The 26,239-nt window shown below is 43.7% G+C and overlaps 35 non-coding genes across 35 annotated transcripts; all 35 read right to left on the bottom strand.

The window, feature by feature from the left end:
- Positions 1-286: 286 nt before the first annotated feature.
- Positions 287-360, bottom strand: TRNAI-AAU (transfer RNA isoleucine (anticodon AAU)). The gene has a single exon. It is a non-coding gene; the product is annotated as a tRNA-Ile (tRNA).
- A 934-nt stretch (positions 361-1,294) lies between these two features.
- TRNAI-AAU (transfer RNA isoleucine (anticodon AAU)) lies at positions 1,295-1,368 on the bottom strand. The gene has a single exon. It is a non-coding gene; the product is annotated as a tRNA-Ile (tRNA).
- A 941-nt stretch (positions 1,369-2,309) lies between these two features.
- On the bottom strand, positions 2,310-2,383 carry TRNAI-AAU (transfer RNA isoleucine (anticodon AAU)). Its single transcript has one exon. It is a non-coding gene; the product is annotated as a tRNA-Ile (tRNA).
- Positions 2,384-3,324: 941 nt separating this feature from the next.
- TRNAI-AAU (transfer RNA isoleucine (anticodon AAU)) lies at positions 3,325-3,398 on the bottom strand. The gene has a single exon. It is a non-coding gene; the product is annotated as a tRNA-Ile (tRNA).
- Positions 3,399-4,339: 941 nt separating this feature from the next.
- Positions 4,340-4,413, bottom strand: TRNAI-AAU (transfer RNA isoleucine (anticodon AAU)). The gene has a single exon. It is a non-coding gene; the product is annotated as a tRNA-Ile (tRNA).
- Positions 4,414-5,355: 942 nt separating this feature from the next.
- Positions 5,356-5,429, bottom strand: TRNAI-AAU (transfer RNA isoleucine (anticodon AAU)). Its single transcript has one exon. It is a non-coding gene; the product is annotated as a tRNA-Ile (tRNA).
- Positions 5,430-5,691: 262 nt separating this feature from the next.
- On the bottom strand, positions 5,692-5,763 carry TRNAD-GUC (transfer RNA aspartic acid (anticodon GUC)). Its single transcript has one exon. It is a non-coding gene; the product is annotated as a tRNA-Asp (tRNA).
- Positions 5,764-6,363: 600 nt separating this feature from the next.
- TRNAI-AAU (transfer RNA isoleucine (anticodon AAU)) lies at positions 6,364-6,437 on the bottom strand. The gene has a single exon. It is a non-coding gene; the product is annotated as a tRNA-Ile (tRNA).
- Positions 6,438-7,378: 941 nt separating this feature from the next.
- On the bottom strand, positions 7,379-7,452 carry TRNAI-AAU (transfer RNA isoleucine (anticodon AAU)). The gene has a single exon. It is a non-coding gene; the product is annotated as a tRNA-Ile (tRNA).
- Positions 7,453-8,393: 941 nt separating this feature from the next.
- TRNAI-AAU (transfer RNA isoleucine (anticodon AAU)) lies at positions 8,394-8,467 on the bottom strand. The gene has a single exon. It is a non-coding gene; the product is annotated as a tRNA-Ile (tRNA).
- Positions 8,468-8,729: 262 nt separating this feature from the next.
- TRNAD-GUC (transfer RNA aspartic acid (anticodon GUC)) lies at positions 8,730-8,801 on the bottom strand. Its single transcript has one exon. It is a non-coding gene; the product is annotated as a tRNA-Asp (tRNA).
- Positions 8,802-9,401: 600 nt separating this feature from the next.
- Positions 9,402-9,475, bottom strand: TRNAI-AAU (transfer RNA isoleucine (anticodon AAU)). The gene has a single exon. It is a non-coding gene; the product is annotated as a tRNA-Ile (tRNA).
- Positions 9,476-9,751: 276 nt separating this feature from the next.
- TRNAD-GUC (transfer RNA aspartic acid (anticodon GUC)) lies at positions 9,752-9,823 on the bottom strand. Its single transcript has one exon. It is a non-coding gene; the product is annotated as a tRNA-Asp (tRNA).
- Positions 9,824-10,423: 600 nt separating this feature from the next.
- On the bottom strand, positions 10,424-10,497 carry TRNAI-AAU (transfer RNA isoleucine (anticodon AAU)). The gene has a single exon. It is a non-coding gene; the product is annotated as a tRNA-Ile (tRNA).
- Positions 10,498-10,773: 276 nt separating this feature from the next.
- TRNAD-GUC (transfer RNA aspartic acid (anticodon GUC)) lies at positions 10,774-10,845 on the bottom strand. The gene has a single exon. It is a non-coding gene; the product is annotated as a tRNA-Asp (tRNA).
- A 600-nt stretch (positions 10,846-11,445) lies between these two features.
- On the bottom strand, positions 11,446-11,519 carry TRNAI-AAU (transfer RNA isoleucine (anticodon AAU)). The gene has a single exon. It is a non-coding gene; the product is annotated as a tRNA-Ile (tRNA).
- Positions 11,520-12,460: 941 nt separating this feature from the next.
- TRNAI-AAU (transfer RNA isoleucine (anticodon AAU)) lies at positions 12,461-12,534 on the bottom strand. The gene has a single exon. It is a non-coding gene; the product is annotated as a tRNA-Ile (tRNA).
- Positions 12,535-12,796: 262 nt separating this feature from the next.
- Positions 12,797-12,868, bottom strand: TRNAD-GUC (transfer RNA aspartic acid (anticodon GUC)). Its single transcript has one exon. It is a non-coding gene; the product is annotated as a tRNA-Asp (tRNA).
- Positions 12,869-13,468: 600 nt separating this feature from the next.
- Positions 13,469-13,542, bottom strand: TRNAI-AAU (transfer RNA isoleucine (anticodon AAU)). Its single transcript has one exon. It is a non-coding gene; the product is annotated as a tRNA-Ile (tRNA).
- A 941-nt stretch (positions 13,543-14,483) lies between these two features.
- TRNAI-AAU (transfer RNA isoleucine (anticodon AAU)) lies at positions 14,484-14,557 on the bottom strand. Its single transcript has one exon. It is a non-coding gene; the product is annotated as a tRNA-Ile (tRNA).
- A 941-nt stretch (positions 14,558-15,498) lies between these two features.
- On the bottom strand, positions 15,499-15,572 carry TRNAI-AAU (transfer RNA isoleucine (anticodon AAU)). Its single transcript has one exon. It is a non-coding gene; the product is annotated as a tRNA-Ile (tRNA).
- Positions 15,573-16,506: 934 nt separating this feature from the next.
- On the bottom strand, positions 16,507-16,580 carry TRNAI-AAU (transfer RNA isoleucine (anticodon AAU)). The gene has a single exon. It is a non-coding gene; the product is annotated as a tRNA-Ile (tRNA).
- Positions 16,581-17,521: 941 nt separating this feature from the next.
- Positions 17,522-17,595, bottom strand: TRNAI-AAU (transfer RNA isoleucine (anticodon AAU)). Its single transcript has one exon. It is a non-coding gene; the product is annotated as a tRNA-Ile (tRNA).
- Positions 17,596-17,857: 262 nt separating this feature from the next.
- Positions 17,858-17,929, bottom strand: TRNAD-GUC (transfer RNA aspartic acid (anticodon GUC)). The gene has a single exon. It is a non-coding gene; the product is annotated as a tRNA-Asp (tRNA).
- A 600-nt stretch (positions 17,930-18,529) lies between these two features.
- Positions 18,530-18,603, bottom strand: TRNAI-AAU (transfer RNA isoleucine (anticodon AAU)). The gene has a single exon. It is a non-coding gene; the product is annotated as a tRNA-Ile (tRNA).
- A 941-nt stretch (positions 18,604-19,544) lies between these two features.
- TRNAI-AAU (transfer RNA isoleucine (anticodon AAU)) lies at positions 19,545-19,618 on the bottom strand. Its single transcript has one exon. It is a non-coding gene; the product is annotated as a tRNA-Ile (tRNA).
- A 262-nt stretch (positions 19,619-19,880) lies between these two features.
- Positions 19,881-19,952, bottom strand: TRNAD-GUC (transfer RNA aspartic acid (anticodon GUC)). Its single transcript has one exon. It is a non-coding gene; the product is annotated as a tRNA-Asp (tRNA).
- A 600-nt stretch (positions 19,953-20,552) lies between these two features.
- TRNAI-AAU (transfer RNA isoleucine (anticodon AAU)) lies at positions 20,553-20,626 on the bottom strand. Its single transcript has one exon. It is a non-coding gene; the product is annotated as a tRNA-Ile (tRNA).
- Positions 20,627-21,567: 941 nt separating this feature from the next.
- On the bottom strand, positions 21,568-21,641 carry TRNAI-AAU (transfer RNA isoleucine (anticodon AAU)). Its single transcript has one exon. It is a non-coding gene; the product is annotated as a tRNA-Ile (tRNA).
- A 262-nt stretch (positions 21,642-21,903) lies between these two features.
- Positions 21,904-21,975, bottom strand: TRNAD-GUC (transfer RNA aspartic acid (anticodon GUC)). Its single transcript has one exon. It is a non-coding gene; the product is annotated as a tRNA-Asp (tRNA).
- Positions 21,976-22,575: 600 nt separating this feature from the next.
- On the bottom strand, positions 22,576-22,649 carry TRNAI-AAU (transfer RNA isoleucine (anticodon AAU)). The gene has a single exon. It is a non-coding gene; the product is annotated as a tRNA-Ile (tRNA).
- A 941-nt stretch (positions 22,650-23,590) lies between these two features.
- Positions 23,591-23,664, bottom strand: TRNAI-AAU (transfer RNA isoleucine (anticodon AAU)). Its single transcript has one exon. It is a non-coding gene; the product is annotated as a tRNA-Ile (tRNA).
- Positions 23,665-23,926: 262 nt separating this feature from the next.
- On the bottom strand, positions 23,927-23,998 carry TRNAD-GUC (transfer RNA aspartic acid (anticodon GUC)). The gene has a single exon. It is a non-coding gene; the product is annotated as a tRNA-Asp (tRNA).
- Positions 23,999-24,598: 600 nt separating this feature from the next.
- TRNAI-AAU (transfer RNA isoleucine (anticodon AAU)) lies at positions 24,599-24,672 on the bottom strand. Its single transcript has one exon. It is a non-coding gene; the product is annotated as a tRNA-Ile (tRNA).
- Positions 24,673-25,613: 941 nt separating this feature from the next.
- TRNAI-AAU (transfer RNA isoleucine (anticodon AAU)) lies at positions 25,614-25,687 on the bottom strand. The gene has a single exon. It is a non-coding gene; the product is annotated as a tRNA-Ile (tRNA).
- Between the last annotated feature and the right edge of the window lie 552 nt (positions 25,688-26,239).

Genomic DNA, 26,239 nt, shown 5'->3' with positions numbered 1-26,239 from the left:
TGGGCCAGGTTCAGTCATTCGTCCTTTTTGATAACACCTTTCGCTGCCTGCTTTGATGCCCGTTATTGTGCCACTAGTATATTTTTCTGTAGCAGCTTTCCAGTGTGTTCACCTCGGGGGACCTGACAGAATTGACATTTATTTTTGTGAATTTTTTTATCTCTTTATTAAACTAGTAAAATGAGAAAAGAAAATGATGCAACAAAGAAACTGCTAAGAAGCAAAAAGCTTCAGCGTTGATCTACCTGTGACCCAATGAGGGAAGGTGACTGGTAAGGGCTGTTTTTGGCCAGTACGGGGATCGGACCCGCGACCTTGGCGTTATTAGCACCATGCTCTAACCAACTGAGCTAACCAGCCATCTGTGTGGGGCTCACCCCTACAGGACAAACTGGAAATATGTGAGAGCGAGCGCAATCATTCTTTTTTGTGGGATGGATTTATCCCACATGTGGTGATTGTTGGTGGCAGATGCCCCTGAAGCGATTGACAATCAAACAATAAAATGAAACGACAGCTCCTGAATACGAATATATTGCCGGATTAATTACATTTTCAATGCAATTTGAAGTACTGCTTCAGATTCCAGAGCTCCAGAGTCCAGAGTCACAATGTAAAAGACCTCCCCGTCGGGGAATCGAACCCCAGTCTCCCGCATGACAGGTGGGGATACTCACCACTATACTAACGAGGAATGGCTGTGCTGTGATCTCTGACGCAACACGACTAGAAAGTAAACACGAGGCATGTGAGTGATGATGTGAACAACTGTGGGCCCTGCTCACTTTTCATTTTTGTGCTTTCATTTGTGCAAAAAGCCATAACTTTTTAAATTTTTCTATAGATGTAGCCGCATGAGGGCTTGATTTCTACAGGACAAATTGCAGCTTTCAATGACACTAGCCATTTTACCATGTCATGTACTGTAAAATGGGAAAAATATTACAAATGGGCTGAGATTGTGAAGAAAACTGCAATTTGCACTCACTCGGCAGAGTATGAGAGAATTGGGCCAGGTTCAGTCATTCGTCCTTTTTGATAACACCTTTCGCTGCCCGCTTTGATGCCCGTTATTGTGCCACTAGTATATTTTTCTGTAGCAGCTTTCCAGTGTGTTCACCTCGGGGGACCTGACAGAATTGACATTTATTTTTGTGAATTTTTTTATCTCTTTATTAAACTAGTAAAATGAGAAAAGAAAATGATGCAACAAAGAAACTGCTAAGAAGCAAAAAGCTTCAGCGTTGATCTACCTGTGACCCAATGAGGGAAGGTGACTGGTAAGGGCTGTTTTTGGCCAGTACGGGGATCGGACCCGCGACCTTGGCGTTATTAGCACCACGCTCTAACCAACTGAGCTAACCGGCCATCTGTGTGGGGCTCACCCCTACAGGACAAACTGGAAATATGTGAGAGCGAGCGCAATCATTCTTTTTTGAGGGATGGATTTATCCCACATGTGGTGATTGTTGGTGGCAGATGCCCCTGAAGCGATTGACAATCAAACAATAAAATGAAACGACAGCTCCTGAATACGAATATATTGCCGGATTAATTACATTTTCAATGCAATTTGAAGTACTGCTTCAGATTCCAGAGCTCCAGAGTCCAGAGTCCAGAGTCACAATGTAAAAGACCTCCCCGTCGGGGAATCGAACCCCAGTCTCCCGCGTGACAGGTGGGGATACTCACCACTATACTAACGAGGAATGGCTGTGCTGTGATCTCTGACGCAACACGACTAGAAAGTAAACACGAGGCATGTGAGTGATGATGTGAACAACTGTGGGCCCTGCTCACTTTTCATTTTTGTGCTTTCATTTGTGCAAAAAGCCATAACTTTTTAAATTTTTCTATAGATGTAGCCGCATGAGGGCTTGATTTCTACAGGACAAATTGCAGCTTTCAATGACACTAGCCATTTTACCATGTCATGTACTGTAAAATGGGAAAAATATTACAAATGGGCTGAGATTGTGAAGAAAACTGCAATTTGCACTCACTCGGCAGAGTATGAGAGAATTGGGCCAGGTTCAGTCATTCGTCCTTTTTGATAACACCTTTCGCTGCCCGCTTTGATGCCCGTTATTGTGCCACTAGTATATTTTTCTGTAGCAGCTTTCCAGTGTGTTCACCTCGGGGGACCTGACAGAATTGACATTTATTTTTGTGAATTTTTTTATCTCTTTATTAAACTAGTAAAATGAGAAAAGAAAATGATGCAACAAAGAAACTGCTAAGAAGCAAAAAGCTTCAGCGTTGATCTACCTGTGACCCAATGAGGGAAGGTGACTGGTAAGGGCTGTTTTTGGCCAGTACGGGGATCGGACCCGCGACCTTGGCGTTATTAGCACCACGCTCTAACCAACTGAGCTAACCGGCCATCTGTGTGGGGCTCACCCCTACAGGACAAACTGGAAATATGTGAGAGCGAGCGCAATCATTCTTTTTTGAGGGATGGATTTATCCCACATGTGGTGATTGTTGGTGGCAGATGCCCCTGAAGCGATTGACAATCAAACAATAAAATGAAACGACAGCTCCTGAATACGAATATATTGCCGGATTAATTACATTTTCAATGCAATTTGAAGTACTGCTTCAGATTCCAGAGCTCCAGAGTCCAGAGTCCAGAGTCACAATGTAAAAGACCTCCCCGTCGGGGAATCGAACCCCAGTCTCCCGCGTGACAGGTGGGGATACTCACCACTATACTAACGAGGAATGGCTGTGCTGTGATCTCTGACGCAACACGACTAGAAAGTAAACACGAGGCATGTGAGTGATGATGTGAACAACTGTGGGCCCTGCTCACTTTTCATTTTTGTGCTTTCATTTGTGCAAAAAGCCATAACTTTTTAAATTTTTCTATAGATGTAGCCGCATGAGGGCTTGATTTCTACAGGACAAATTGCAGCTTTCAATGACACTAGCCATTTTACCATGTCATGTACTGTAAAATGGGAAAAATATTACAAATGGGCTGAGATTGTGAAGAAAACTGCAATTTGCACTCACTCGGCAGAGTATGAGAGAATTGGGCCAGGTTCAGTCATTCGTCCTTTTTGATAACACCTTTCGCTGCCTGCTTTGATGCCCGTTATTGTGCCACTAGTATATTTTTCTGTAGCAGCTTTCCAGTGTGTTCACCTCGGGGGACCTGACAGAATTGACATTTATTTTTGTGAATTTTTTTATCTCTTTATTAAACTAGTAAAATGAGAAAAGAAAATGATGCAACAAAGAAACTGCTAAGAAGCAAAAAGCTTCAGCGTTGATCTACCTGTGACCCAATGAGGGAAGGTGACTGGTAAGGGCTGTTTTTGGCCAGTACGGGGATCGGACCCGCGACCTTGGCGTTATTAGCACCACGCTCTAACCAACTGAGCTAACCGGCCATCTGTGTGGGGCTCACCCCTACAGGACAAACTGGAAATATGTGAGAGCGAGCGCAATCATTCTTTTTTGAGGGATGGATTTATCCCACATGTGGTGATTGTTGGTGGCAGATGCCCCTGAAGCGATTGACAATCAAACAATAAAATGAAACGACAGCTCCTGAATACGAATATATTGCCGGATTAATTACATTTTCAATGCAATTTGAAGTACTGCTTCAGATTCCAGAGCTCCAGAGTCCAGAGTCCAGAGTCACAATGTAAAAGACCTCCCCGTCGGGGAATCGAACCCCAGTCTCCCGCGTGACAGGTGGGGATACTCACCACTATACTAACGAGGAATGGCTGTGCTGTGATCTCTGACGCAACACGACTAGAAAGTAAACACGAGGCATGTGAGTGATGATGTGAACAACTGTGGGCCCTGCTCACTTTTCATTTTTGTGCTTTCATTTGTGCAAAAAGCCATAACTTTTTAAATTTTTCTATAGATGTAGCCGCATGAGGGCTTGATTTCTACAGGACAAATTGCAGCTTTCAATGACACTAGCCATTTTACCATGTCATGTACTGTAAAATGGGAAAAATATTACAAATGGGCTGAGATTGTGAAGAAAACTGCAATTTGCACTCACTCGGCAGAGTATGAGAGAATTGGGCCAGGTTCAGTCATTCGTCCTTTTTGATAACACCTTTCGCTGCCTGCTTTGATGCCCGTTATTGTGCCACTAGTATATTTTTCTGTAGCAGCTTTCCAGTGTGTTCACCTCGGGGGACCTGACAGAATTGACATTTATTTTTGTGAATTTTTTTATCTCTTTATTAAACTAGTAAAATGAGAAAAGAAAATGATGCAACAAAGAAACTGCTAAGAAGCAAAAAGCTTCAGCGTTGATCTACCTGTGACCCAATGAGGGAAGGTGACTGGTAAGGGCTGTTTTTGGCCAGTACGGGGATCGGACCCGCGACCTTGGCGTTATTAGCACCACGCTCTAACCAACTGAGCTAACCGGCCATCTGTGTGGGGCTCACCCCTACAGGACAAACTGGAAATATGTGAGAGCGAGCGCAATCATTCTTTTTTGAGGGATGGATTTATCCCACATGTGGTGATTGTTGGTGGCAGATGCCCCTGAAGCGATTGACAATCAAACAATAAAATGAAACGACAGCTCCTGAATACGAATATATTGCCGGATTAATTACATTTTCAATGCAATTTGAAGTACTGCTTCAGATTCCAGAGCTCCAGAGTCCAGAGTCCAGAGTCACAATGTAAAAGACCTCCCCGTCGGGGAATCGAACCCCAGTCTCCCGCGTGACAGGTGGGGATACTCACCACTATACTAACGAGGAATGGCTGTGCTGTGATCTCTGACGCAACACGACTAGAAAGTAAACACGAGGCATGTGAGTGATGATGTGAACAACTGTGGGCCCTGCTCACTTTTCATTTTTGTGCTTTCATTTGTGCAAAAAGCCATAACTTTTTAAATTTTTCTATAGATGTAGCCGCATGAGGGCTTGATTTCTACAGGACAAATTGCAGCTTTCAATGACACTAGCCATTTTACCATGTCATGTACTGTAAAATGGGAAAAATATTACAAATGGGCTGAGATTGTGAAGAAAACTGCAATTTGCACTCACTCGGCAGAGTATGAGAGAATTGGGCCAGGTTCAGTCATTCGTCCTTTTTGATAACACCTTTCGCTGCCCGCTTTGATGCCCGTTATTGTGCCACTAGTATATTTTTCTGTAGCAGCTTTCCAGTGTGTTCACCTCGGGGGACCTGACAGAATTGACATTTATTTTTGTGAATTTTTTTATCTCTTTATTAAACTAGTAAAATGAGAAAAGAAAATGATGCAACAAAGAAACTGCTAAGAAGCAAAAAGCTTCAGTGTTGATCTACCTGTGACCCAATGAGGGAAGGTGACTGGTAAGGGCTGTTTTGTGGCCAGTACGGGGATCGGACCCCCGACCTTGGCGTTATTAGCACCACGCTCTAACCAACTGAGCTAACCGGCCATCTGTGTGGGGCTCACCCCTACAGGACAAACTGGAAATATGTGAGAGCGAGCGCAATCATTCTTTTTTGTGGGATGGATTTATCCCACATGTGGTGATTGTTGGTGGCAGATGCCCCTGAAGCGATTGACAATCAAACAATAAAATGAAACGACAGCTCCTGAATACGAATATATTGCCGGATTAATTACATTTTCAATGCAATTTGAAGTACTGCTTCAGATTCCAGAGCTCCAGAGTCCAGAGTCACAATGTAAAAGACCTCCCCGTCGGGGAATCGAACCCCAGTCTCCCGCGTGACAGGCGGGGATACTCACCACTATACTAACGAGGAATGGCTGTGCTGTGATCTCTGACGCAACACGACTAGAAAGTAAACACGAGGCATGTGAGTGATGATGTGAACAACTGTGGGCCCTGCTCACTTTTCATTTTTGTGCTTTCATTTGTGCAAAAAGCCATAACTTTTTAAATTTTTCTATAGATGTAGCCGCATGAGGGCTTGATTTCTACAGGACAAATTGCAGCTTTCAATGACACTAGCCATTTTACCATGTCATGTACTGTAAAATGGGAAAAATATTACAAATGGGCTGAGATTGTGAAGAAAACTGCAATTTGCACTCACTCGGCAGAGTATGAGAGAATTGGGCCAGGTTCAGTCATTCGTCCTTTTTGATAACACCTTTCGCTGCCCGCTTTGATGCCCGTTATTGTGCCACTAGTATATTTTTCTGTAGCAGCTTTCCAGTGTGTTCACCTCGGGGGACCTGACAGAATTGACATTTATTTTTGTGAATTTTTTTATCTCTTTATTAAACTAGTAAAATGAGAAAAGAAAATGATGCAACAAAGAAACTGCTAAGAAGCAAAAAGCTTCAGCGTTGATCTACCTGTGACCCAATGAGGGAAGGTGACTGGTAAGGGCTGTTTTTGGCCAGTACGGGGATCGGACCCGCGACCTTGGCGTTATTAGCACCACGCTCTAACCAACTGAGCTAACCGGCCATCTGTGTGGGGCTCACCCCTACAGGACAAACTGGAAATATGTGAGAGCGAGCGCAATCATTCTTTTTTGAGGGATGGATTTATCCCACATGTGGTGATTGTTGGTGGCAGATGCCCCTGAAGCGATTGACAATCAAACAATAAAATGAAACGACAGCTCCTGAATACGAATATATTGCCGGATTAATTACATTTTCAATGCAATTTGAAGTACTGCTTCAGATTCCAGAGCTCCAGAGTCCAGAGTCCAGAGTCACAATGTAAAAGACCTCCCCGTCGGGGAATCGAACCCCAGTCTCCCGCGTGACAGGTGGGGATACTCACCACTATACTAACGAGGAATGGCTGTGCTGTGATCTCTGACGCAACACGACTAGAAAGTAAACACGAGGCATGTGAGTGATGATGTGAACAACTGTGGGCCCTGCTCACTTTTCATTTTTGTGCTTTCATTTGTGCAAAAAGCCATAACTTTTTAAATTTTTCTATAGATGTAGCCGCATGAGGGCTTGATTTCTACAGGACAAATTGCAGCTTTCAATGACACTAGCCATTTTACCATGTCATGTACTGTAAAATGGGAAAAATATTACAAATGGGCTGAGATTGTGAAGAAAACTGCAATTTGCACTCACTCGGCAGAGTATGAGAGAATTGGGCCAGGTTCAGTCATTCGTCCTTTTTGATAACACCTTTCGCTGCCTGCTTTGATGCCCGTTATTGTGCCACTAGTATATTTTTCTGTAGCAGCTTTCCAGTGTGTTCACCTCGGGGGACCTGACAGAATTGACATTTATTTTTGTGAATTTTTTTATCTCTTTATTAAACTAGTAAAATGAGAAAAGAAAATGATGCAACAAAGAAACTGCTAAGAAGCAAAAAGCTTCAGCGTTGATCTACCTGTGACCCAATGAGGGAAGGTGACTGGTAAGGGCTGTTTTTGGCCAGTACGGGGATCGGACCCGCGACCTTGGCGTTATTAGCACCACGCTCTAACCAACTGAGCTAACCGGCCATCTGTGTGGGGCTCACCCCTACAGGACAAACTGGAAATATGTGAGAGCGAGCGCAATCATTCTTTTTTGAGGGATGGATTTATCCCACATGTGGTGATTGTTGGTGGCAGATGCCCCTGAAGCGATTGACAATCAAACAATAAAATGAAACGACAGCTCCTGAATACGAATATATTGCCGGATTAATTACATTTTCAATGCAATTTGAAGTACTGCTTCAGATTCCAGAGCTCCAGAGTCCAGAGTCCAGAGTCACAATGTAAAAGACCTCCCCGTCGGGGAATCGAACCCCAGTCTCCCGCGTGACAGGTGGGGATACTCACCACTATACTAACGAGGAATGGCTGTGCTGTGATCTCTGACGCAACACGACTAGAAAGTAAACACGAGGCATGTGAGTGATGATGTGAACAACTGTGGGCCCTGCTCACTTTTCATTTTTGTGCTTTCATTTGTGCAAAAAGCCATAACTTTTTAAATTTTTCTATAGATGTAGCCGCATGAGGGCTTGATTTCTACAGGACAAATTGCAGCTTTCAATGACACTAGCCATTTTACCATGTCATGTACTGTAAAATGGGAAAAATATTACAAATGGGCTGAGATTGTGAAGAAAACTGCAATTTGCACTCACTCGGCAGAGTATGAGAGAATTGGGCCAGGTTCAGTCATTCGTCCTTTTTGATAACACCTTTCGCTGCCCGCTTTGATGCCCGTTATTGTGCCACTAGTATATTTTTCTGTAGCAGCTTTCCAGTGTGTTCACCTCGGGGGACCTGACAGAATTGACATTTATTTTTGTGAATTTTTTTATCTCTTTATTAAACTAGTAAAATGAGAAAAGAAAATGATGCAACAAAGAAACTGCTAAGAAGCAAAAAGCTTCAGTGTTGATCTACCTGTGACCCAATGAGGGAAGGTGACTGGTAAGGGCTGTTTTTGGCCAGTACGGGGATCGGACCCCCGACCTTGGCGTTATTAGCACCACGCTCTAACCAACTGAGCTAACCGGCCATCTGTGTGGGGCTCACCCCTACAGGACAAACTGGAAATATGTGAGAGCGAGCGCAATCATTCTTTTTTGTGGGATGGATTTATCCCACATGTGGTGATTGTTGGTGGCAGATGCCCCTGAAGCGATTGACAATCAAACAATAAAATGAAACGACAGCTCCTGAATACGAATATATTGCCGGATTAATTACATTTTCAATGCAATTTGAAGTACTGCTTCAGATTCCAGAGCTCCAGAGTCCAGAGTCACAATGTAAAAGACCTCCCCGTCGGGGAATCGAACCCCAGTCTCCCGCGTGACAGGCGGGGATACTCACCACTATACTAACGAGGAATGGCTGTGCTGTGATCTCTGACGCAACACGACTAGAAAGTAAACACGAGGCATGTGAGTGATGATGTGAACAACTGTGGGCCCTGCTCACTTTTCATTTTTGTGCTTTCATTTGTGCAAAAAGCCATAACTTTTTAAATTTTTCTATAGATGTAGCCGCATGAGGGCTTGATTTCTACAGGACAAATTGCAGCTTTCAATGACACTAGCCATTTTACCATGTCATGTACTGTAAAATGGGAAAAATATTACAAATGGGCTGAGATTGTGAAGAAAACTGCAATTTGCACTCACTCGGCAGAGTATGAGAGAATTGGGCCAGGTTCAGTCATTCGTCCTTTTTGATAACACCTTTCGCTGCCCGCTTTGATGCCCGTTATTGTGCCACTAGTATATTTTTCTGTAGCAGCTTTCCAGTGTGTTCACCTCGGGGGACCTGACAGAATTGACATTTATTTTTGTGAATTTTTTTATCTCTTTATTAAACTAGTAAAATGAGAAAAGAAAATGATGCAACAAAGAAACTGCTAAGAAGCAAAAAGCTTCAGCGTTGATCTACCTGTGACCCAATGAGGGAAGGTGACTGGTAAGGGCTGTTTTTGGCCAGTACGGGGATCGGACCCGCGACCTTGGCGTTATTAGCACCACGCTCTAACCAACTGAGCTAACCGGCCATCTGTGTGGGGCTCACCCCTACAGGACAAACTGGAAATATGTGAGAGCGAGCGCAATCATTCTTTTTTGAGGGATGGATTTATCCCACATGTGGTGATTGTTGGTGGCAGATGCCCCTGAAGCGATTGACAATCAAACAATAAAATGAAACGACAGCTCCTGAATACGAATATATTGCCGGATTAATTACATTTTCAATGCAATTTGAAGTACTGCTTCAGATTCCAGAGCTCCAGAGTCCAGAGTCCAGAGTCCAGAGTCACAATGTAAAAGACCTCCCCGTCGGGGAATCGAACCCCAGTCTCCCGCGTGACAGGCGGGGATACTCACCACTATACTAACGAGGAATGGCTGTGCTGTGATCTCTGACGCAACACGACTAGAAAGTAAACACGAGGCATGTGAGTGATGATGTGAACAACTGTGGGCCCTGCTCACTTTTCATTTTTGTGCTTTCATTTGTGCAAAAAGCCATAACTTTTTAAATTTTTCTATAGATGTAGCCGCATGAGGGCTTGATTTCTACAGGACAAATTGCAGCTTTCAATGACACTAGCCATTTTACCATGTCATGTACTGTAAAATGGGAAAAATATTACAAATGGGCTGAGATTGTGAAGAAAACTGCAATTTGCACTCACTCGGCAGAGTATGAGAGAATTGGGCCAGGTTCAGTCATTCGTCCTTTTTGATAACACCTTTCGCTGCCCGCTTTGATGCCCGTTATTGTGCCACTAGTATATTTTTCTGTAGCAGCTTTCCAGTGTGTTCACCTCGGGGGACCTGACAGAATTGACATTTATTTTTGTGAATTTTTTTATCTCTTTATTAAACTAGTAAAATGAGAAAAGAAAATGATGCAACAAAGAAACTGCTAAGAAGCAAAAAGCTTCAGCGTTGATCTACCTGTGACCCAATGAGGGAAGGTGACTGGTAAGGGCTGTTTTTGGCCAGTACGGGGATCGGACCCGCGACCTTGGCGTTATTAGCACCACGCTCTAACCAACTGAGCTAACCGGCCATCTGTGTGGGGCTCACCCCTACAGGACAAACTGGAAATATGTGAGAGCGAGCGCAATCATTCTTTTTTGAGGGATGGATTTATCCCACATGTGGTGATTGTTGGTGGCAGATGCCCCTGAAGCGATTGACAATCAAACAATAAAATGAAACGACAGCTCCTGAAAACGAATATATTGCCGGATTAATTACATTTTCAATGCAATTTGAAGTACTGCTTCAGATTCCAGAGCTCCAGAGTCCAGAGTCCAGAGTCCAGAGTCACAATGTAAAAGACCTCCCCGTCGGGGAATCGAACCCCAGTCTCCCGCGTGACAGGCGGGGATACTCACCACTATACTAACGAGGAATGGCTGTGCTGTGATCTCTGACGCAACACGACTAGAAAGTAAACACGAGGCATGTGAGTGATGATGTGAACAACTGTGGGCCCTGCTCACTTTTCATTTTTGTGCTTTCATTTGTGCAAAAAGCCATAACTTTTTAAATTTTTCTATAGATGTAGCCGCATGAGGGCTTGATTTCTACAGGACAAATTGCAGCTTTCAATGACACTAGCCATTTTACCATGTCATGTACTGTAAAATGGGAAAAATATTACAAATGGGCTGAGATTGTGAAGAAAACTGCAATTTGCACTCACTCGGCAGAGTATGAGAGAATTGGGCCAGGTTCAGTCATTCGTCCTTTTTGATAACACCTTTCGCTGCCCGCTTTGATGCCCGTTATTGTGCCACTAGTATATTTTTCTGTAGCAGCTTTCCAGTGTGTTCACCTCGGGGGACCTGACAGAATTGACATTTATTTTTGTGAATTTTTTTATCTCTTTATTAAACTAGTAAAATGAGAAAAGAAAATGATGCAACAAAGAAACTGCTAAGAAGCAAAAAGCTTCAGCGTTGATCTACCTGTGACCCAATGAGGGAAGGTGACTGGTAAGGGCTGTTTTTGGCCAGTACGGGGATCGGACCCGCGACCTTGGCGTTATTAGCACCACGCTCTAACCAACTGAGCTAACCGGCCATCTGTGTGGGGCTCACCCCTACAGGACAAACTGGAAATATGTGAGAGCGAGCGCAATCATTCTTTTTTGAGGGATGGATTTATCCCACATGTGGTGATTGTTGGTGGCAGATGCCCCTGAAGCGATTGACAATCAAACAATAAAATGAAACGACAGCTCCTGAATACGAATATATTGCCGGATTAATTACATTTTCAATGCAATTTGAAGTACTGCTTCAGATTCCAGAGCTCCAGAGTCCAGAGTCCAGAGTCACAATGTAAAAGACCTCCCCGTCGGGGAATCGAACCCCAGTCTCCCGCGTGACAGGTGGGGATACTCACCACTATACTAACGAGGAATGGCTGTGCTGTGATCTCTGACGCAACACGACTAGAAAGTAAACACGAGGCATGTGAGTGATGATGTGAACAATTGTGGGCCCTGCTCACTTTTCATTTTTGTGCTTTCATTTGTGCAAAAAGCCATAACTTTTTAAATTTTTCTATAGATGTAGCCGCATGAGGGCTTGATTTCTACAGGACAAATTGCAGCTTTCAATGACACTAGCCATTTTACCATGTCATGTACTGTAAAATGGGAAAAATATTACAAATGGGCTGAGATTGTGAAGAAAACTGCAATTTGCACTCACTCGGCAGAGTATGAGAGAATTGGGCCAGGTTCAGTCATTCGTCCTTTTTGATAACACCTTTCGCTGCCCGCTTTGATGCCCGTTATTGTGCCACTAGTATATTTTTCTGTAGCAGCTTTCCAGTGTGTTCACCTCGGGGGACCTGACAGAATTGACATTTATTTTTGTGAATTTTTTTATCTCTTTATTAAACTAGTAAAATGAGAAAAGAAAATGATGCAACAAAGAAACTGCTAAGAAGCAAAAAGCTTCAGCGTTGATCTACCTGTGACCCAATGAGGGAAGGTGACTGGTAAGGGCTGTTTTTGGCCAGTACGGGGATCGGACCCGCGACCTTGGCGTTATTAGCACCACGCTCTAACCAACTGAGCTAACCGGCCATCTGTGTGGGGCTCACCCCTACAGGACAAACTGGAAATATGTGAGAGCGAGCGCAATCATTCTTTTTTGTGGGATGGATTTATCCCACATGTGGTGATTGTTGGTGGCAGATGCCCCTGAAGCGATTGACAATCAAACAATAAAATGAAACGACAGCTCCTGAATACGAATATATTGCCGGATTAATTACATTTTCAATGCAATTTGAAGTACTGCTTCAGATTCCAGAGCTCCAGAGTCCAGAGTCACAATGTAAAAGACCTCCCCGTCGGGGAATCGAACCCCAGTCTCCCGCGTGACAGGCGGGGATACTCACCACTATACTAACGAGGAATGGCTGTGCTGTGATCTCTGACGCAACACGACTAGAAAGTAAACACGAGGCATGTGAGTGATGATGTGAACAACTGTGGGCCCTGCTCACTTTTCATTTTTGTGCTTTCATTTGTGCAAAAAGCCATAACTTTTTAAATTTTTCTATAGATGTAGCCGCATGAGGGCTTGATTTCTACAGGACAAATTGCAGCTTTCAATGACACTAGCCATTTTACCATGTCATGTACTGTAAAATGGGAAAAATATTACAAATGGGCTGAGATTGTGAAGAAAACTGCAATTTGCACTCACTCGGCAGAGTATGAGAGAATTGGGCCAGGTTCAGTCATTCGTCCTTTTTGATAACACCTTTCGCTGCCCGCTTTGATGCCCGTTATTGTGCCACTAGTATATTTTTCTGTAGCAGCTTTCCAGTGTGTTCACCTCGGGGGACCTGACAGAATTGACATTTATTTTTGTGAATTTTTTTATCTCTTTATTAAACTAGTAAAATGAGAAAAGAAAATGATGCAACAAAGAAACTGCTAAGAAGCAAAAAGCTTCAGCGTTGATCTACCTGTGACCCAATGAGGGAAGGTGACTGGTAAGGGCTGTTTTTGGCCAGTACGGGGATCGGACCCGCGACCTTGGCGTTATTAGCACCACGCTCTAACCAACTGAGCTAACCGGCCATCTGTGTGGGGCTCACCCCTACAGGACAAACTGGAAATATGTGAGAGCGAGCGCAATCATTCTTTTTTGAGGGATGGATTTATCCCACATGTGGTGATTGTTGGTGGCAGATGCCCCTGAAGCGATTGACAATCAAACAATAAAATGAAACGACAGCTCCTGAATACGAATATATTGCCGGATTAATTACATTTTCAATGCAATTTGAAGTACTGCTTCAGATTCCAGAGCTCCAGAGTCCAGAGTCCAGAGTCACAATGTAAAAGACCTCCCCGTCGGGGAATCGAACCCCAGTCTCCCGCGTGACAGGTGGGGATACTCACCACTATACTAACGAGGAATGGCTGTGCTGTGATCTCTGACGCAACACGACTAGAAAGTAAACACGAGGCATGTGAGTGATGATGTGAACAACTGTGGGCCCTGCTCACTTTTCATTTTTGTGCTTTCATTTGTGCAAAAAGCCATAACTTTTTAAATTTTTCTATAGATGTAGCCGCATGAGGGCTTGATTTCTACAGGACAAATTGCAGCTTTCAATGACACTAGCCATTTTACCATGTCATGTACTGTAAAATGGGAAAAATATTACAAATGGGCTGAGATTGTGAAGAAAACTGCAATTTGCACTCACTCGGCAGAGTATGAGAGAATTGGGCCAGGTTCAGTCATTCGTCCTTTTTGATAACACCTTTCGCTGCCCGCTTTGATGCCCGTTATTGTGCCACTAGTATATTTTTCTGTAGCAGCTTTCCAGTGTGTTCACCTCGGGGGACCTGACAGAATTGACATTTATTTTTGTGAATTTTTTTATCTCTTTATTAAACTAGTAAAATGAGAAAAGAAAATGATGCAACAAAGAAACTGCTAAGAAGCAAAAAGCTTCAGCGTTGATCTACCTGTGACCCAATGAGGGAAGGTGACTGGTAAGGGCTGTTTTTGGCCAGTACGGGGATCGGACCCGCGACCTTGGCGTTATTAGCACCACGCTCTAACCAACTGAGCTAACCGGCCATCTGTGTGGGGCTCACCCCTACAGGACAAACTGGAAATATGTGAGAGCGAGCGCAATCATTCTTTTTTGAGGGATGGATTTATCCCACATGTGGTGATTGTTGGTGGCAGATGCCCCTGAAGCGATTGACAATCAAACAATAAAATGAAACGACAGCTCCTGAATACGAATATATTGCCGGATTAATTACATTTTCAATGCAATTTGAAGTACTGCTTCAGATTCCAGAGCTCCAGAGTCCAGAGTCCAGAGTCACAATGTAAAAGACCTCCCCGTCGGGGAATCGAACCCCAGTCTCCCGCGTGACAGGTGGGGATACTCACCACTATACTAACGAGGAATGGCTGTGCTGTGATCTCTGACGCAACACGACTAGAAAGTAAACACGAGGCATGTGAGTGATGATGTGAACAACTGTGGGCCCTGCTCACTTTTCATTTTTGTGCTTTCATTTGTGCAAAAAGCCATAACTTTTTAAATTTTTCTATAGATGTAGCCACATGAGGGCTTGATTTCTACAGGACAAATTGCAGCTTTCAATGACACTAGCCATTTAACCATGTCATGTACTGTAAAATGGGAAAAATATTACAAATGGGCTGAGATTGTGAAGAAAACTGCAATTTGCACTCACTCGGCAGAGTATGAGAGAATTGGGCCAGGTTCAGTCATTCGTCCTTTTTGATAACACCTTTCGCTGCCCGCTTTGATGCCCGTTATTGTGCCACTAGTATATTTTTCTGTAGCAGCTTTCCAGTGTGTTCACCTCGGGGGACCTGACAGAATTGACATTTATTTTTGTGAATTTTTTTATCTCTTTATTAAACTAGTAAAATGAGAAAAGAAAATGATGCAACAAAGAAACTGCTAAGAAGCAAAAAGCTTCAGCGTTGATCTACCTGTGACCCAATGAGGGAAGGTGACTGGTAAGGGCTGTTTTTGGCCAGTACGGGGATCGGACCCGCGACCTTGGCGTTATTAGCACCACGCTCTAACCAACTGAGCTAACCGGCCATCTGTGTGGGGCTCACCCCTACAGGACAAACTGGAAATATGTGAGAGCGAGCGCAATCATTCTTTTTTGTGGGATGGATTTATCCCACATGTGGTGATTGTTGGTGGCAGATGCCCCTGAAGCGATTGACAATCAAACAATAAAATGAAACGACAGCTCCTGAATACGAATATATTGCCGGATTAATTACATTTTCAATGCAATTTGAAGTACTGCTTCAGATTCCAGAGCTCCAGAGTCCAGAGTCACAATGTAAAAGACCTCCCTGTCGGGGAATCGAACCCCAGTCTCCCGCGTGACAGGCGGGGATACTCACCACTATACTAACGAGGAATGGCTGTGCTGTGATCTCTGACGCAACACGACTAGAAAGTAAACACGAGGCATGTGAGTGATGATGTGAACAACTGTGGGCCCTGCTCACTTTTCATTTTTGTGCTTTCATTTGTGCAAAAAGCCATAACTTTTTAAATTTTTCTATAGATGTAGCCGCATGAGGGCTTGATTTCTACAGGACAAATTGCAGCTTTCAATGACACTAGCCATTTTACCATGTCATGTACTGTAAAATGGGAAAAATATTACAAATGGGCTGAGATTGTGAAGAAAACTGCAATTTGCACTCACTCGGCAGAGTATGAGAGAATTGGGCCAGGTTCAGTCATTCGTCCTTTTTGATAACACCTTTCGCTGCCCGCTTTGATGCCCGTTATTGTGCCACTAGTATATTTTTCTGTAGCAGCTTTCCAGTGTGTTCACCTCGGGGGACCTGACAGAATTGACATTTATTTTTGTGAATTTTTTTATCTCTTTATTAAACTAGTAAAATGAGAAAAGAAAATGATGCAACAAAGAAACTGCTAAGAAGCAAAAAGCTTCAGCGTTGATCTACCTGTGACCCAATGAGGGAAGGTGACTGGTAAGGGCTGTTTTTGGCCAGTACGGGGAGCGGACCCGCGACCTTGGCGTTATTAGCACCACGCTCTAACCAACTGAGCTAACCGGCCATCTGTGTGGGGCTCACCCCTACAGGACAAACTGGAAATATGTGAGAGCGAGCGCAATCATTCTTTTTTGAGGGATGGATTTATCCCACATGTGGTGATTGTTGGTGGCAGATGCCCCTGAAGCGATTGACAATCAAACAATAAAATGAAACGACAGCTCCTGAATACGAATATATTGCCGGATTAATTACATTTTCAATGCAATTTGAAGTACTGCTTCAGATTCCAGAGCTCCAGAGTCCAGAGTCCAGAGTCACAATGTAAAAGACCTCCCCATCGGGGAATCGAACCCCAGTCTCCCGCGTGACAGGTGGGGATACTCACCACTATACTAACGAGGAATGGCTGTGCTGTGATCTCTGACGCAACACGACTAGAAAGTAAACACGAGGCATGTGAGTGATGATGTGAACAACTGTGGGCCCTGCTCACTTTTCATTTTTGTGCTTTCATTTGTGCAAAAAGCCATAACTTTTTAAATTTTTCTATAGATGTAGCCGCATGAGGGCTTGATTTCTACAGGACAAATTGCAGCTTTCAATGACACTAGCCATTTTACCATGTCATGTACTGTAAAATGGGAAAAATATTACAAATGGGCTGAGATTGTGAAGAAAACTGCAATTTGCACTCACTCGGCAGAGTATGAGAGAATTGGGCCAGGTTCAGTCATTCGTCCTTTTTGATAACACCTTTCGCTGCCCGCTTTGATGCCCGTTATTGTGCCACTAGTATATTTTTCTGTAGCAGCTTTCCAGTGTGTTCACCTCGGGGGACCTGACAGAATTGACATTTATTTTTGTGAATTTTTTTATCTCTTTATTAAACTAGTAAAATGAGAAAAGAAAATGATGCAACAAAGAAACTGCTAAGAAGCAAAAAGCTTCAGCGTTGATCTACCTGTGACCCAATGAGGGAAGGTGACTGGTAAGGGCTGTTTTTGGCCAGTACGGGGATCGGACCCGCGACCTTGGCGTTATTAGCACCACGCTCTAACCAACTGAGCTAACCGGCCATCTGTGTGGGGCTCACCCCTACAGGACAAACTGGAAATATGTGAGAGCGAGCGCAATCATTCTTTTTTGTGGGATGGATTTATCCCACATGTGGTGATTGTTGGTGGCAGATGCCCCTGAAGCGATTGACAATCAAACAATAAAATGAAACGACAGCTCCTGAATACGAATATATTGCCGGATTAATTACATTTTCAATGCAATTTGAAGTACTGCTTCAGATTCCAGAGCTCCAGAGTCCAGAGTCACAATGTAAAAGACCTCCCCGTCGGGGAATCGAACCCCAGTCTCCCGCGTGACAGGCGGGGATACTCACCACTATACTAACGAGGAATGGCTGTGCTGTGATCTCTGACGCAACATGACTAGAAAGTAAACACGAGGCATGTGAGTGATGATGTGAACAACTGTGGGCCCTGCTCACTTTTCATTTTTGTGCTTTCATTTGTGCAAAAAGCCATAACTTTTTAAATTTTTCTATAGATGTAGCCGCATGAGGGCTTGATTTCTACAGGACAAATTGCAGCTTTCAATGACACTAGCCATTTTACCATGTCATGTACTGTAAAATGGGAAAAATATTACAAATGGGCTGAGATTGTGAAGAAAACTGCAATTTGCACTCACTCGGCAGAGTATGAGAGAATTGGGCCAGTTTCAGTCATTCGTCCTTTTTGATAACACCTTTCGCTGCCCGCTTTGATGCCCGTTATTGTGCCACTAGTATATTTTTCTGTAGCAGCTTTCCAGTGTGTTCACCTCGGGGGACCTGACAGAATTGACATTTATTTTTGTGAATTTTTTTATCTCTTTATTAAACTAGTAAAATGAGAAAAGAAAATGATGCAACAAAGAAACTGCTAAGAAGCAAAAAGCTTCAGCGTTGATCTACCTGTGACCCAATGAGGGAAGGTGACTGGTAAGGGCTGTTTTTGGCCAGTACGGGGATCGGACCCGCGACCTTGGCGTTATTAGCACCACGCTCTAACCAACTGAGCTAACCGGCCATCTGTGTGGGGCTCACCCCTACAGGACAAACTGGAAATATGTGAGAGCGAGCGCAATCATTCTTTTTTGAGGGATGGATTTATCCCACATGTGGTGATTGTTGGTGGCAGATGCCCCTGAAGCGATTGACAATCAAACAATAAAATGAAACGACAGCTCCTGAATACGAATATATTGCCGGATTAATTACATTTTCAATGCAATTTGAAGTACTGCTTCAGATTCCAGAGCTCCAGAGTCCAGAGTCCAGAGTCACAATGTAAAAGACCTCCCCGTCGGGGAATCGAACCCCAGTCTCCCGCGTGACAGGTGGGGATACTCACCACTATACTAACGAGGAATGGCTGTGCTGTGATCTCTGACGCAACACGACTAGAAAGTAAACACGAGGCATGTGAGTGATGATGTGAACAACTGTGGGCCCTGCTCACTTTTCATTTTTGTGCTTTCATTTGTGCAAAAAGCCATAACTTTTTAAATTTTTCTATAGATGTAGCCGCATGAGGGCTTGATTTCTACAGGACAAATTGCAGCTTTCAATGACACTAGCCATTTTACCATGTCATGTACTGTAAAATGGGAAAAATATTACAAATGGGCTGAGATTGTGAAGAAAACTGCAATTTGCACTCACTCGGCAGAGTATGAGAGAATTGGGCCAGGTTCAGTCATTCGTCCTTTTTGATAACACCTTTCGCTGCCCGCTTTGATGCCCGTTATTGTGCCACTAGTATATTTTTCTGTAGCAGCTTTCCAGTGTGTTCACCTCGGGGGACCTGACAGAATTGACATTTATTTTTGTGAATTTTTTTATCTCTTTATTAAACTAGTAAAATGAGAAAAGAAAATGATGCAACAAAGAAACTGCTAAGAAGCAAAAAGCTTCAGCGTTGATCTACCTGTGACCCAATGAGGGAAGGTGACTGGTAAGGGCTGTTTTTGGCCAGTACGGGGATCGGACCCGCGACCTTGGCGTTATTAGCACCACGCTCTAACCAACTGAGCTAACCGGCCATCTGTGTGGGGCTCACCCCTACAGGACAAACTGGAAATATGTGAGAGCGAGCGCAATCATTCTTTTTTGTGGGATGGATTTATCCCACATGTGGTGATTGTTGGTGGCAGATGCCCCTGAAGCGATTGACAATCAAACAATAAAATGAAACGACAGCTCCTGAATACGAATATATTGCCGGATTAATTACATTTTCAATGCAATTTGAAGTACTGCTTCAGATTCCAGAGCTCCAGAGTCCAGAGTCACAATGTAAAAGACCTCCCCGTCGGGGAATCGAACCCCAGTCTCCCGCGTGACAGGCGGGGATACTCACCACTATACTAACGAGGAATGGCTGTGCTGTGATCTCTGACGCAACACGACTAGAAAGTAAACACGAGGCATGTGAGTGATGATGTGAACAACTGTGGGCCCTGCTCACTTTTCATTTTTGTGCTTTCATTTGTGCAAAAAGCCATAACTTTTTAAATTTTTCTATAGATGTAGCCGCATGAGGGCTTGATTTCTACAGGACAAATTGCAGCTTTCAATGACACTAGCCATTTTACCATGTCATGTACTGTAAAATGGGAAAAATATTACAAATGGGCTGAGATTGTGAAGAAAACTGCAATTTGCACTCACTCGGCAGAGTATGAGAGAATTGGGCCAGGTTCAGTCATTCGTCCTTTTTGATAACACCTTTCGCTGCCCGCTTTGATGCCCGTTATTGTGCCACTAGTATATTTTTCTGTAGCAGCTTTCCAGTGTGTTCACCTCGGGGGACCTGACAGAATTGACATTTATTTTTGTGAATTTTTTTATCTCTTTATTAAACTAGTAAAATGAGAAAAGAAAATGATGCAACAAAGAAACTGCTAAGAAGCAAAAAGCTTCAGCGTTGATCTACCTGTGACCCAATGAGGGAAGGTGACTGGTAAGGGCTGTTTTTGGCCAGTACGGGGATCGGACCCGCGACCTTGGCGTTATTAGCACCACGCTCTAACCAACTGAGCTAACCGGCCATCTGTGTGGGGCTCACCCCTACAGGACAAACTGGAAATATGTGAGAGCGAGCGCAATCATTCTTTTTTGTGGGATGGATTTATCCCACATGTGGTGATTGTTGGTGGCAGATGCCCCTGAAGCGATTGACAATCAAACAATAAAATGAAACGACAGCTCCTGAATACGAATATATTGCCGGATTAATTACATTTTCAATGCAATTTGAAGTACTGCTTCAGATTCCAGAGCTCCAGAGTCCAGAGTCCAGAGTCACAATGTAAAAGACCTCCCCGTCGGGGAATCGAACCCCAGTCTCCCGCGTGACAGGTGGGGATACTCACCACTATACTAACGAGGAATGGCTGTGCTGTGATCTCTGACGCAACACGACTAGAAAGTAAACACGAGGCATGTGAGTGATGATGTGAACAACTGTGGGCCCTGCTCACTTTTCATTTTTGTGCTTTCATTTGTGCAAAAAGCCATAACTTTTTAAATTTTTCTATAGATGTAGCCGCATGAGGGCTTGATTTCTACAGGACAAATTGCAGCTTTCAATGACACTAGCCATTTTACCATGTCATGTACTGTAAAATGGGAAAAATATTACAAATGGGCTGAGATTGTGAAGAAAACTGCAATTTGCACTCACTCGGCAGAGTATGAGAGAATTGGGCCAGGTTCAGTCATTCGTCCTTTTTGATAACACCTTTCGCTGCCCGCTTTGATGCCCGTTATTGTGCCACTAGTATATTTTTCTGTAGCAGCTTTCCAGTGTGTTCACCTCGGGGGACCTGACAGAATTGACATTTATTTTTGTGAATTTTTTTATCTCTTTATTAAACTAGTAAAATGAGAAAAGAAAATGATGCAACAAAGAAACTGCTAAGAAGCAAAAAGCTTCAGCGTTGATCTACCTGTGACCCAATGAGGGAAGGTGACTGGTAAGGGCTGTTTTTGGCCAGTACGGGGATCGGACCCGCGACCTTGGCGTTATTAGCACCACGCTCTAACCAACTGAGCTAACCGGCCATCTGTGTGGGGCTCACCCCTACAGGACAAACTGGAAATATGTGAGAGCGAGCGCAATCATTCTTTTTTGTGGGATGGATTTATCCCACATGTGGTGATTGTTGGTGGCAGATGCCCCTGAAGCGATTGACAATCAAACAATAAAATGAAACGACAGCTCCTGAATACGAATATATTGCCGGATTAATTACATTTTCAATGCAATTTGAAGTACTGCTTCAGATTCCAGAGCTCCAGAGTCCAGAGTCACAATGTAAAAGACCTCCCCGTCGGGGAATCGAACCCCAGTCTCCCGCGTGACAGGCGGGGATACTCACCACTATACTAACGAGGAATGGCTGTGCTGTGATCTCTGACGCAACACGACTAGAAAGTAAACACGAGGCATGTGAGTGATGATGTGAACAACTGTGGGCCCTGCTCACTTTTCATTTTTGTGCTTTCATTTGTGCAAAAAGCCATAACTTTTTAAATTTTTCTATAGATGTAGCCGCATGAGGGCTTGATTTCTACAGGACAAATTGCAGCTTTCAATGACACTAGCCATTTTACCATGTCATGTACTGTAAAATGGGAAAAATATTACAAATGGGCTGAGATTGTGAAGAAAACTGCAATTTGCACTCACTCGGCAGAGTATGAGAGAATTGGGCCAGGTTCAGTCATTCGTCCTTTTTGATAACACCTTTCGCTGCCCGCTTTGATGCCCGTTATTGTGCCACTAGTATATTTTTCTGTAGCAGCTTTCCAGTGTGTTCACCTCGGGGGACCTGACAGAATTGACATTTATTTTTGTGAATTTTTTTATCTCTTTATTAAACTAGTAAAATGAGAAAAGAAAATGATGCAACAAAGAAACTGCTAAGAAGCAAAAAGCTTCAGCGTTGATCTACCTGTGACCCAATGAGGGAAGGTGACTGGTAAGGGCTGTTTTTGGCCAGTACGGGGATCGGACCCGCGACCTTGGCGTTATTAGCACCACGCTCTAACCAACTGAGCTAACCGGCCATCTGTGTGGGGCTCACCCCTACAGGACAAACTGGAAATATGTGAGAGCGAGCGCAATCATTCTTTTTTGAGGGATGGATTTATCCCACATGTGGTGATTGTTGGTGGCAGATGCCCCTGAAGCGATTGACAATCAAACAATAAAATGAAACGACAGCTCCTGAATACGAATATATTGCCGGATTAATTACATTTTCAATGCAATTTGAAGTACTGCTTCAGATTCCAGAGCTCCAGAGTCCAGAGTCCAGAGTCACAATGTAAAAGACCTCCCCGTCGGGGAATCGAACCCCAGTCTCCCGCGTGACAGGTGGGGATACTCACCACTATACTAACGAGGAATGGCTGTGCTGTGATCTCTGACGCAACACGACTAGAAAGTAAACACGAGGCATGTGAGTGATGATGTGAACAACTGTGGGCCCTGCTCACTTTTCATTTTTGTGCTTTCATTTGTGCAAAAAGCCATAACTTTTTAAATTTTTCTATAGATGTAGCCGCATGAGGGCTTGATTTCTACAGGACAAATTGCAGCTTTCAATGACACTAGCCATTTTACCATGTCATGTACTGTAAAATGGGAAAAATATTACAAATGGGCTGAGATTGTGAAGAAAACTGCAATTTGCACTCACTCGGCAGAGTATGAGAGAATTGGGCCAGGTTCAGTCATTCGTCCTTTTTGATAACACCTTTCGCTGCCCGCTTTGATGCCCGTTATTGTGCCACTAGTATATTTTTCTGTAGCAGCTTTCCAGTGTGTTCACCTCGGGGGACCTGACAGAATTGACATTTATTTTTGTGAATTTTTTTATCTCTTTATTAAACTAGTAAAATGAGAAAAGAAAATGATGCAACAAAGAAACTGCTAAGAAGCAAAAAGCTTCAGCGTTGATCTACCTGTGACCCAATGAGGGAAGGTGACTGGTAAGGACTGTTTTTGGCCAGTACGGGGATCGGACCCGCGACCTTGGCGTTATTAGCACCACGCTCTAACCAACTGAGCTAACCGGCCATCTGTGTGGGGCTCACCCCTACAGGACAAACTGGAAATATGTGAGAGCGAGCGCAATCATTCTTTTTTGTGGGATGGATTTATCCCACATGTGGTGATTGTTGGTGGCAGATGCCCCTGAAGCGATTGACAATCAAACAATAAAATGAAACGACAGCTCCTGAATACGAATATATTGCCGGATTAATTACATTTTCAATGCAATTTGAAGTACTGCTTCAGATTCCAGAGCTCCAGAGTCCAGAGTCACAATGTAAAAGACCTCCCCGTCGGGGAATCGAACCCCAGTCTCCCGCGTGACAGGCGGGGATACTCACCACTATACTAACGAGGAATGGCTGTGCTGTGATCTCTGACGCAACACGACTAGAAAGTAAACACGAGGCATGTGAGTGATGATGTGAACAACTGTGGGCCCTGCTCACTTTTCATTTTTGTGCTTTCATTTGTGCAAAAAGCCATAACTTTTTAAATTTTTCTATAGATGTAGCCGCATGAGGGCTTGATTTCTACAGGACAAATTGCAGCTTTCAATGACACTAGCCATTTTACCATGTCATGTACTGTAAAATGGGAAAAATATTACAAATGGGCTGAGATTGTGAAGAAAACTGCAATTTGCACTCACTCGGCAGAGTATGAGAGAATTGGGCCAGGTTCAGTCATTCGTCCTTTTTGATAACACCTTTCGCTGCCCGCTTTGATGCCCGTTATTGTGCCACTAGTATATTTTTCTGTAGCAGCTTTCCAGTGTGTTCACCTCGGGGGACCTGACAGAATTGACATTTATTTTTGTGAATTTTTTTATCTCTTTATTAAACTAGTAAAATGAGAAAAGAAAATGATGCAACAAAGAAACTGCTAAGAAGCAAAAAGCTTCAGCGTTGATCTACCTGTGACCCAATGAGGGAAGGTGACTGGTAAGGGCTGTTTTTGGCCAGTACGGGGATCGGACCCGCGACCTTGGCGTTATTAGCACCACGCTCTAACCAACTGAGCTAACCGGCCATCTGTGTGGGGCTCACCCCTACAGGACAAACTGGAAATATGTGAGAGCGAGCGCAATCATTCTTTTTTGAGGGATGGATTTATCCCACATGTGGTGATTGTTGGTGGCAGATGCCCCTGAAGCGATTGACAATCAAACAATAAAATGAAACGACAGCTCCTGAATACGAATATATTGCCGGATTAATTACATTTTCAATGCAATTTGAAGTACTGCTTCAGATTCCAGAGCTCCAGAGTCCAGAGTCCAGAGTCACAATGTAAAAGACCTCCCCGTCGGGGAATCGAACCCCAGTCTCCCGCGTGACAGGTGGGGATACTCACCACTATACTAACGAGGAATGGCTGTGCTGTGATCTCTGACGCAACACGACTAGAAAGTAAACACGAGGCATGTGAGTGATGATGTGAACAACTGTGGGCCCTGCTCACTTTTCATTTTTGTGCTTTCATTTGTGCAAAAAGCCATAACTTTTTAAATTTTTCTATAGATGTAGCCGCATGAGGGCTTGATTTCTACAGGACAAATTGCAGCTTTCAATGACACTAGCCATTTTACCATGTCATGTACTGTAAAATGGGAAAAATATTACAAATGGGCTGAGATTGTGAAGAAAACTGCAATTTGCACTCACTCGGCAGAGTATGAGAGAATTGGGCCAGGTTCAGTCATTCGTCCTTTTTGATAACACCTTTCGCTGCCCGCTTTGATGCCCGTTATTGTGCCACTAGTATATTTTTCTGTAGCAGCTTTCCAGTGTGTTCACCTCGGGGGACCTGACAGAATTGACATTTATTTTTGTGAATTTTTTTATCTCTTTATTAAACTAGTAAAATGAGAAAAGAAAATGATGCAACAAAGAAACTGCTAAGAAGCAAAAAGCTTCAGCGTTGATCTACCTGTGACCCAATGAGGGAAGGTGACTGGTAAGGGCTGTTTTTGGCCAGTACGGGGATCGGACCCGCGACCTTGGCGTTATTAGCACCACGCTCTAACCAACTGAGCTAACCGGCCATCTGTGTGGGGCTCACCCCTACAGGACAAACTGGAAATATGTGAGAGCGAGCGCAATCATTCTTTTTTGAGGGATGGATTTATCCCACATGTGGTGATTGTTGGTGGCAGATGCCCCTGAAGCGATTGACAATCAAACAATAAAATGAAACGACAGCTCCTGAATACGAATATATTGCCGGATTAATTACATTTTCAATGCAATTTGAAGTACTGCTTCAGATTCCAGAGCTCCAGAGTCCAGAGTCCAGAGTCACAATGTAAAAGACCTCCCCGTCGGGGAATCGAACCCCAGTCTCCCGCGTGACAGGTGGGGATACTCACCACTATACTAACGAGGAATGGCTGTGCTGTGATCTCTGACGCAACACGACTAGAAAGTAAACACGAGGCATGTGAGTGATGATGTGAACAACTGTGGGCCCTGCTCACTTTTCATTTTTGTGCTTTCATTTGTGCAAAAAGCCATAACTTTTTAAATTTTTCTATAGATGTAGCCGCATGAGGGCTTGATTTCTACAGGACAAATTGCAGCTTTCAATGACACTAGCC

Source organism: Phyllobates terribilis, unplaced genomic scaffold (assembly GCF_046119375.1).
Source record: "Phyllobates terribilis strain yellow unplaced genomic scaffold, ASM4611937v1 Scaffold_11__3_contigs__length_659146591, whole genome shotgun sequence".
NCBI classification, from domain to species: domain Eukaryota; kingdom Metazoa; phylum Chordata; class Amphibia; order Anura; family Dendrobatidae; genus Phyllobates; species Phyllobates terribilis.
Note: the sequence above shows the minus strand (reverse complement) of the source record. Positions and strands in the feature narration are given on the sequence as shown.